Below are 9472 nucleotides of genomic sequence, written 5' to 3'. Positions count from 1 at the left end.
AAATAAATAAATCTTTAAAAAAAGAGTTGCTGTGATCACTTGATCGAGGTGTCTCTTCAGAGCAATAGAAACCCTAACTAAGACAGACACCGTGGCGGGGAAGTCAGGACAGCAGGGATTGAGGTGGCTGGTCGAATTACACCCCAGTCAAGACGTAGAGTGTGATGCACACTCGTCACCCGCAGGCAAGACGTAGGGCGTGATGGACACTCGTCACCGCAGTCAAGACGTAGAGAGTGATGATGGACGCTCGTCACCGCAGTCAAGACGTAGAGAGTGATGGACACTCGTCACCCGCAGTCAAGACGTAGAGTGTGATGCACACTCGTCACCCGCAGTCAAGACGTAGAGCGTGATGATGCACACTCGTCACCCCAGTCAAGACGTAGAGTGTGATGATGCACACTTGTCACCCCAGTCAAGACGTAGAGTGTGATGATGGACACTCGTCACCGCAGTCAAGACGTAGAGTGTGATGATGCACACTCGTCACCCGCAGTCAAGACGTAGAGTGTGATGCACACTCGTCACCCGCAGTCAAGACGTAGAGCGTGATGATGCACACTCGTCACCCGCAGTCAAGACGTAGAGTGTGATGATGGACACTCGTCACCGCAGTCAAGACGTAGGGCGTGATGGACACTGTGTTCAGCTTGTCTCTTCTGTTTACTCTCTCCATCACTTAGTGTGAGTCTTCTCCCTTAATTAACCCAGCCCAGAAATCCTTCGAAGACCCTGTGCCAGAGATTTGTCTCCAAGGCATTTCTAGATCCTGCCAGACCAACAATATAACACAGACCTTCTTGCCAGCCATGCCTCTGGAGTACAGCCACTTTATACACCTCTCAGAACACAGCCCAGGCTATGAAGCCTGCTTGGGATGTGTGTCTTACCTGAGCGGGGCTTCCCGCAGGGGCCACCATTTGGCATAACTGGGACAAAGGAAGGAAGGAGGGGTGTGCTGGACAGTTAGCTGGAGCTGCCTCGTCCATTGCCTCCTCTCACTCTGTTGACAGTGAGGAGCCAGCAAAATGACCCTGATTGCTCTTTTAGAGGTCTGCCTCCCCACATCTGTTTCTCTAGTCTCTAAACTTCCCGCTGCTGAGAATTCATGAGCTGAACCCAAGACTACACTCTGGTTCCATTCCCAGGTAACATTCTGGGATGATTATGGTCTCCAGAATCAGGCTTCCCTCAGATTTCCACAAAACTGTGAGACCCTACCCCCAGAACAAATGCTTCACTGAGGGAAATAGTGGGGCCTATTTATAACTTGACAGCGCATACTCAAGAGATTTTCTGTCCATTTTAAACAGTTCTCTGTTGTGGAATATTGTGCTAACCCAGGCAAAGTTGTTTTACATTTGTTTATGCTGTAGAATATCACTTTAACTATGCGAAGGTGTGTTACACTTGTTTATGCTGAATTTGTTTAAAAATGTGAGGATGTGTGTTTAATTATGTAAAGATGTGCTGCTGCTGCTGCTGTTTTACCTTGCCTGCCTAAGGCACTTGATTGGCCTAATAAAAAGCTGAATGGCAAATAACTAGGCAGTAGAGGGATGGTGTGACTGGCAGACAGAGAGTAAGTAGGAGGAGAGACAAAAGGAAGACAGAGGAGAAAAGGAGAGGGACACGTCCAGGGCCAGAAGCCAATCAGCCACCAGCCAGCCAGACACGAGGAGCGTGAAAGTAAGATGTACAGAAGGAAAGAAAGTTAAAAAGCCCCGAGGCAAAATGCGGATGAAGAGAAAGCAAGATAAGTTCTTATAAGAGCCGGCAAGAAGCAAGCAGAGCATTCATAACTAATAAGTCTCCATGTCATGATTTGGGAGCTGGTTGGTGGCCCAAAAGAAAAAGCCTGCTTCAGCTCTCTCCTTGTCCCATGTGTTCCCAAGGAAACAGCCTTGAACTAGAGTCCCTGAGAGGGCAGGGTCCTGCAGCACTCATAAGGCATTGATTTACTGGCTGGAGCAGATCTCAGAACCCACATTCACTCCCAAGTGAGAAGAGTCACAGGGTACCTGGTCTGCTCCCCTAATTCCAACAGTCTTTCTCTCCAGTTAGGGGGTCACTTGCTAAAAATATCTATTAACTCTTGCTGTTTCAACCCCCCCCCCCCAACAACAACAACCTTTCACCTCATCCATATGATGAGTTCCTGGTCTCTTTATTGCCCGGAACTTCTCTGCTGGCCCTGACCCCGGAAGGGGGCATCTGTCACCTTGTTTGGTTTCTATGTCAAATGCACAGTCGGATTATTACTGATGCTTCCTTTCCCTCACTGCACTGAATTCAGAGGCAGTTTCTTCAGGAGGGTTACCAACTCACAGCCTCAAGTCTGGGCTCAGATGCCCTTGGTAGGAACCTTGTAACCAGGGTCTAGAACAGACTCCTGCCACCAGCTGGAGGCCTGGCCTCCCCAAAGCCTCTGCCGACTCCTTTGGCCTTTCCCGGTTCTGTGGGCAACTAGCTCACTGTGGTGGTCTGCGAGGTAACAGACTAACAGAGTATAGGAACCGCCATAAAAGTGTTTAAATTCCGGGCTGAGCTAAGGCCAAACACTGGCCTCTAGTGACCTTTGCAGGCTACTAACAGCAGAGTCCTTTTATGTGCCTCATGTTTATCGGGCGGATAACCCAGCCCCAAGTCGGTGCAGAAGCCTTTCCCTCTAGAACAATCCAGGCATCAGAGCCCTCCCTGCCTGTGTGGGTGCTTTATGAAGTGTCCCGATCGAGAAGGGGCACCAGGGTTCTCAGAGTGGAACTAGTCCCCGGGTCGCTTTGTAGCTGCGGAGTCCAAAGAGCGCCGGTGAGTCACGCGTCGGCCCTCCACGTCCACGCAAGGTTGCTGTCCTCTGTCCCCGCAGAGCCTGCGGGGTGGTGGGCTTGGAGTCCGCGGCGCTGCAGGCAGGTGCGGGGGCCGGTCCGGCGCCGGGGAGGAGCCCTGCCGAGGGGCGTCGCGCGGCCGCGGGCTGCGGGGGGCGGGGAGGCGGCGCGGGGCGGGGCGCAGGCGGCGGAGCCCCGGGATTGCGCGCCCCGCGTCGGCGCTGCACTCGAGCCGTGGCCACCAACCGCGTCGCCAACTCGGGGCCGAAACTTCCCAGGGTCCCGCGCTCCAGGCCGGTGGCGGCACCCGGACGGACGGCGGGGACCCCGCGTCTCCCGGGGCTCCGAGCCCGCGCAGCCTGCGGCCGAGTCCGAGCTCCGGGCGCCCATCGCCCATCAGGGCAGACCGGGTACTCCGGGCGGGCAGGCTCCGGCCGCCAATGAGGAGTACAGGGCGGCTGCGCGAGCGGCCCGCGCGCTGAGCCGAGGCTACCCCGTCCCGCGGCCGACCCGACGCCGCAGCCCCCGCAGGTAAGCTCGGGAGTCGGCCCCGCGCCGGCCGAGAGCGCTGCACGGCCAGGTGGCGGGAAAGGGGAGCGCGGCGACCGACACCGCGGGCTGCTGCGAACAAAGCTGGGGCCGCGCGCGGGTGCCTGGCGCGGGCAGGTGGGGCGCGGGCGTCCAGGGGCTCGGCGCTCGTTCGGTGTGTGGCGGCGAGAGGGGCTGGCACCTAGGGAGCTGCGCGTCTCTTCTGCGAAGCGTGAGCACCGAGCTGCTGTGCCTTTCCCGAGTTGGCGGGACCCAGCTACAGTTTTCCGCGCAACTGTAGGGCACTGGGTGTCTCCGACAGGTTCCGCGAAGGGATGACTTTAGTCTCAGTTCCTGCCCCAGGCCAGAGCCGGTACCCTGGAGATGTGGTGCTGTCTGATTCTCGATCGCTCCTTTGCATGTCTCTCTCCATCCTCACGGGGCGCCCCGGCGGGTAACTGACCCAGCACTCGGGCCAGACTCAACTTTCTTGGGTGTTGCATCCTTACAAATCATTGTTGGACACTGTTCACTTTGCTTCTAGGACGATCAGTTCTGTTTTGCAGGCAGAGAAACTGAGGTGGCCTAAGCCCAGGAAGAGCTACTCAGTGAGTTCATGGGGGAGGAAGCGTTCGCCCTCCACTTTACCACGGTCTTTCTTCACTGCTTTTGCTACCAGGCCACGTTGGCAAAGTTCTCAGCTGTTGCCACTCTGGGCAGTTTTAGCCAGGTACCTGGAAGAAAAAGGCCCAAGGTCAAGTTACCAGTCTCTTGAACTGCTCAGGCCACCCATTTGCCAGAACTGTGTCCATGCTGTCAGTATAGTAGGCAGACAGGGCCTCTCACTCCTTGCCAGATACCAGGACTCAGGCAGGCCCTTGGGGAAGCGTGGGTTCCTCTTTTGTGGCCGGTCAGGTAGCACAGGGCTCCTGATGTGGGGGTACATGCTCAGAAAGATGGAAGACTTTCCCCTGCACCCGCTGTTGCTGTGTGGATTCACATGGAGAGCTTGCTTGTTTATCAAAATGGATGCCAGTTCGGTAGCCATAGGCTTGGCCTGGCAAACACCCCACCTTGGTGCAAGGCTAAGGTTTTCTTTTATTTCAAAATAGTGTCACATCTCTTTGACACGTGATTGGTAGTTATAAATAGCAATGAGGAGGTGCGTTTTAAACACCAATGCGCAGAGACCCTGACAGCCACCGAGGGGTAAGGCGGTGGTGGGCCTCCATGGGCTGTGAAGGGCAGGAGCCCAAGGAAGGAGATGCACCTGAAGGCAGGGCTCCAGCTAACAGATGCAGGAAGCTAACACCACGAGGGACTGTGGGAGACCTCCTTTAGCTTTTGTTTTGTTTTAAGGGTTTCCCCATATAACCCTGGCTTTCCTGGAACTAACTGTAGAACAGGCTGACCTCAAACTCAGAGATCTGACTGCTTCTGCCTTCCAAGGGCCGGGATTAAAGAGGAATGCCACTATGCCCAGCGCTCTTACGGTTTTCCCCCTCCCCTTCTCTCCCTAAAGTCAGAGGCTCTGTGACACAGCGTGGGCCTTTGCTTGCCAAGGAAGCCCATCCAGGCATGGAGGGGCTGGTAGCTCTTTCCCATTTGTGGAATTCCTGATTTCCCAGGCTCGGATCCTCTGAGTGTTTAAGTATGTGAGTGATGGTGTTTGCTTGGCGTGTTTTAAACCAGCTACTTCCTTAGTGTGTGTGTGTGTGTAGTTGTCACACCTTCCAGGATTTCTTATTGGGCTGAAACAATCCTTTGCTTAAACACTTTGTGTCTGGAAAGGATAAAAACTAAAGGGTCAGGCTGGGGTGTAGCTAGGTGCTAGAGTGTGTGCTTACTGTGTGTTTTAGGCCCTGAGTCCCATCCCCAGAACCACACACACACACACACAGAGAGAGAGAGAGAGAGAGACAGACAGACAGACAGAGAGAGACAGAGAGAGAGAGAACCACACACACACACACACAGAGAGACAGAGAGAGAGACAGAGAGGGAGAACCACACACACACACACACACACACACAGAGAGAGAGAGAGAGAGAGAGAGAACCACACACACACACACAGAGACAGAGAGAGAGAGAACCACACACACACACACACACACAGAGAAAGAACCACACAGAGAGAGAGAGAAACACAGAGAGAGAGAGAGAGAGAGAGAGAGATACACACAGAGAACCACACACACATACAGAGAGAGAGAGAGAGAAAGAACCACACACACACACACAGAAAGAGAGAAAGAGATACAGAGAGAGAGAGAACCACACACACACACAGAGAGAGAGAGAGAGCGAACCACACAGAGAGAGAGAGAGAACCACACACACACACACACACACAGAGAGAGAGAACCACACACACACACACACACACACAGAGAACCACACACACACACACACACACACACAGACAACCACACACACACATACACAGAGAGAAAGGCAGAGAGACAGAGAATCCCCCAGATTGCTGGCAGACACACACTGAAAAGAAAACCAGATCTCGGATTGTTCTTCACCCGTGTGTTTCATCTCTCAGGGCAGGGGCAGCTGGAAGATTGTGTTTGCTTGTTCGCAGTGCTGGGGCTGCGACCCAGGGCCTTGAGCATGCCAGGCAGGTACTCTATGTCCAAGTTCATTCCTAGCCAGAATGGGTTTTCAAATGATTCTGTTGTCTGTTCTTCAAAGGGGAGGCCAGTCTGGTGCATTCTGACTTTGACTTCTAGGATGGCTCTGAATTGCTGTATTCTGACTTCTGGAGTGGAGTGGAAACATTCCACTATGCTGGATTGCTCTCCTGGCTCCGATCATGTGTCTCCCTAATGTTCTAGACAAATCCTCAGCATCCATGCTCTACACCACCTCGATAAAGTCCTCAGGGGATCCCTTGTATTGTATTTTAGGTCTCTTGACTCTTGAGACTTGGAACAGCTGTAGATGTGGAAATCCCTGTGTGGCGAGAGTGCTGGCAGCCACATTTCTAGGCATCCGAGGCTGGCTTCTGTTAAGCATTTTCAGACTGTATTGGGAGTCCAGAGGATCCAGGGCGAAGAGATGGTGATTAGCATGAAGGCCTGAACCTCTCTCTGAGGCACTCTTCTGTGCTTCTCCTAACAGCACAGTGGTGGGGTCCCAGAAATGGACGTGCTGTGGATTCAGTTCTGGCTGGGTCTTTTCCTTCAGCAAGAGACACCCGGGTGTCAGCAGGTGACTGCCCTGCTCTTCCCAAACTATCGCCACCCCTGGGCGACTGTTTACCTGGCTAAATTTAAACCTCCGCCCTCTGAATCCCAGCCTGACCCCCAGCTCACCGGCTGCTTGTGACCACTGGCCGGCCACTGTGGCTGCATTTCCCGGCTTCGTCCCTGTGGTTACTTACAGTCTGGTCTTTTTGTGCTGTGTGAGTCCTCTTTCAGGCTGTCTAAAGTTGGTCCCTCTCCTCCCTGCTTCTCCACCCCTGTGGCTTTCTTTTCAACTCTTCTCTGCTGGCTGATTTAGAACCTGGGTCAGTGCTTGCGGGAGCCTCGCCCTGACACCCTTCCAGATGCCATGCATGCAAGTTTCAGGCAAGCCGCTCACAGACTGCCGATGCAAGCCCTCAGGGCCACTGACTGTAAGCCACACACAGCCCCCTGTCAGGTTCTGGGGTCCCCTCACTCACTATGGTGCTGGCAGTGCTACAGCCACTGACGGGTGTTAAAGGGGCATTTTTCTGAGTTTGGCACCCCTAGACTCCAAATCCCAAAGAGTCCCATGTACCCTGATCTTTGTATCCCTGTTTTCCCTTGGATTTTTGCCCTCTTTCTGTTTTGGAGATGGATGGATGTTACACCGTCTCTTCTTCGGCACTTACTTTCTCTAAAGCAGATCGTCTTAAAGGCCTCTTCCGCTCTGACCCCTGTTCCTCTCCGTGGCTTAACCCTTGCAGTTTGTGGATGTTATGGTGCTGTGGCCCTGGCCTGGGCGGGAGGCACGCCAGTGGGAGTACAGAGGTATGTGCCACTGGAGATGAGCAAGGGTGCTGAGATGGAGGCCTGAGCCTTGTCCTTCCACGGCTACTGATCCACAAAGCCTGGCCTCACGAGCACGTTTTGTGATCACACCTCTAGAGACCGGGGTGCTCTCCTGGTCCATCTTAGCAGGGATCTCTGGTTAGGTGGCATCCCGAAGACTGTGACAGGGCTCTTTGTCCATAGCTTCAGGTGACTTACAGGTACCTGCTTTGCTATTATCATTTGTTTTGCAATTTAGGCACTTAATTAGGGGTTTTGACGCTTACCTAAAGAGTTAAATCATTTGTCTTTGAGTTCACCCTTTGAAAATTTTCTTCTCAGTAGCTTCCTTGAACCCAGAGTACAAACGCCTAAGCAGCAGTCCTTGTTCACGTGACTCATGAGCTCAGAGAGCCTCTAGCCAGGCCTGTGGGCCATGACTGAGTTTGGGTTAGAAAAGCCGGTGGCTCAGAAAGTTGGCTCACCAACTGTACCCTTCCCAGCTCACCGCCAATTTATCTGTAGTTGTCAAGTTAGGAGTTGCCGTGAGTCCTTTTGGAGGGCAGAATTTAATAAATCTTTACTCAGAGCAGAATGTCATAAAGCTGTGTGGCTGGGCTGGTGGTGGTCCTGATGTTGCTGGGACTAGTGGTCCTGATGTTGCTGGGCTGGTGGTGGTCCTGATGTTGCTGGGTTTGGTGGTGGTCCTGATGTTGCTGGGCTGGTGGTGGTCCTGATGTTGCTGGATTTGGTGGTGGTCCTGATGTTGCTGGGCTGGTGGTGGTCCTGATGTTGCTGGGCTGGTGGTGGTCCTGATGTTGCTGGGTTTGGTGGTGGTCCTGATGTTGCTGGGCTGGTGGTGGTCCTGATGTTGCTGGGCTGGTGGTGGTCCTGATGTTGCTGGGCTGGTGGTGGTCCTGATGTTGCTGGGCTGGTGGTGGTCCTGGTGTTGCTGGGCTGGTGGTGGTCCTGATGTTGCTGGGCTGGTGGTGGTCCTGATGTTGCTGGGCTGGTGGTGGTCCTGATGTTGCTGGGCTGGTGGTGGTCCTGGTATTGCTGGGCTGGTGGTGGTCCTGGTATTGCTGGGCTGGTGCTGGTCCTGATGTTGCTGGGCTGGTGGTGGTCCTGATGTTGCTGGGCTGGTGCTGGTCCTGATGTTGCTGGGCTGGTGCTGGTCCTGATGTTGCTGGGCTGGTGGTGGTCCTGATGTTGCTGGATTTGGTGGTGGTCCTGATGTTGCTGGGCTGGTGGTGGTCCTGATGTTGCTGGGCTGGTGGTGGTCCTGATGTTGCTGGGTTTGGTGGTGGTCCTGATGTTGCTGGGCTGGTGGTAGTCCTGATGTTGCTGGGCTGGTGGTGGTCCTGATGTTGCTGGGTTTGGTGCTGGTCCTGATGTTGTTGGGCTGGTGGTGGTCCTGATGTTGCTGGGCTGGTGGTGGTCCTGATGTTGCTGGGCTGGTGGTGGTCCTGGTGTTGCTGGGCTGGTGCTGGTCCTGATGTTGCTGGGCTGGTGCTGGTCCTGATGTTGCTGGGCTGGTGGTGGTCCTGGTATTGCTGGGCTGGTGGTGGTCCTGGTATTGCTGGGCTGGTGGTGGTCCTGGTATTGCTGGGCTGGTGCTGGTCCTGATGTTGCTGGGCTGGTGCTGGTCCTGATGTTGCTGGGCTGGTGCTGGTCCTGATGTTGCTGGGCTGGTGCTGGTCCTGATGTTGCTGATCCTCGCTGCACTTGCTCACATTGTGAGGAAGCCCAGAGCACAAAGTGGGAGGCACACAGTAGCTGTACCTCTGGGCTGTGCCTCTCCTGCCTCCCTGTGTGCTGTTCCTGAGCCAGTGGACAGTTACAGGAAAGAGCCTAGTGCACTAGCCCCTTCTCACCCCAGAGGGGAGGAGGCTGCCGATGCTGGAGAGGTTGAAGCACAGCTGAGACTCCATCACCAGTGTGTCTTGAAGACTACTTACTTTACCCACATTTGTTGAGACGTTTCTCTTGGGAAAATTTGAATAATGAATTACTAAATACTCTGCAGACATCTTGTTTAGGGTTTGAGACCATCGGGGTAATGAAGCCTTAGAGAGATGCCTTCTAGGAGCTGAGAAGTACAGGCTCCCA

General features: G+C 54.2%; 1 protein-coding gene across 2 annotated transcripts in view; it reads left to right on the top strand.

Moving 5' to 3' along the window:
• The first annotated feature begins 2652 nt into the window (after window positions 1-2652).
• Window positions 2653-9472, top strand: part of Wnt5b (Wnt family member 5B) — a 111311-nt gene continuing 104491 nt past the window's right edge. The window contains exon 1 of one of the 2 annotated variants that reach the window (XM_040737284.1): window positions 2653-2811. The gene's annotated coding sequence lies outside the window, so the exon portion shown is untranslated. Of the gene's footprint in view, window positions 2812-3046; window positions 3360-9472 lie in introns of those variants that run through there. The other variant, XM_005066065.4, reaches the window with a different exon arrangement.

This window comes from Mesocricetus auratus, unplaced genomic scaffold, assembly GCF_017639785.1.
Source record: "Mesocricetus auratus isolate SY011 unplaced genomic scaffold, BCM_Maur_2.0 Super-Scaffold_100676, whole genome shotgun sequence".
NCBI classification, from domain to species: Eukaryota; Metazoa; Chordata; class Mammalia; order Rodentia; family Cricetidae; genus Mesocricetus; species Mesocricetus auratus.
Note: the sequence above shows the minus strand (reverse complement) of the source record. Positions and strands in the feature narration are given on the sequence as shown.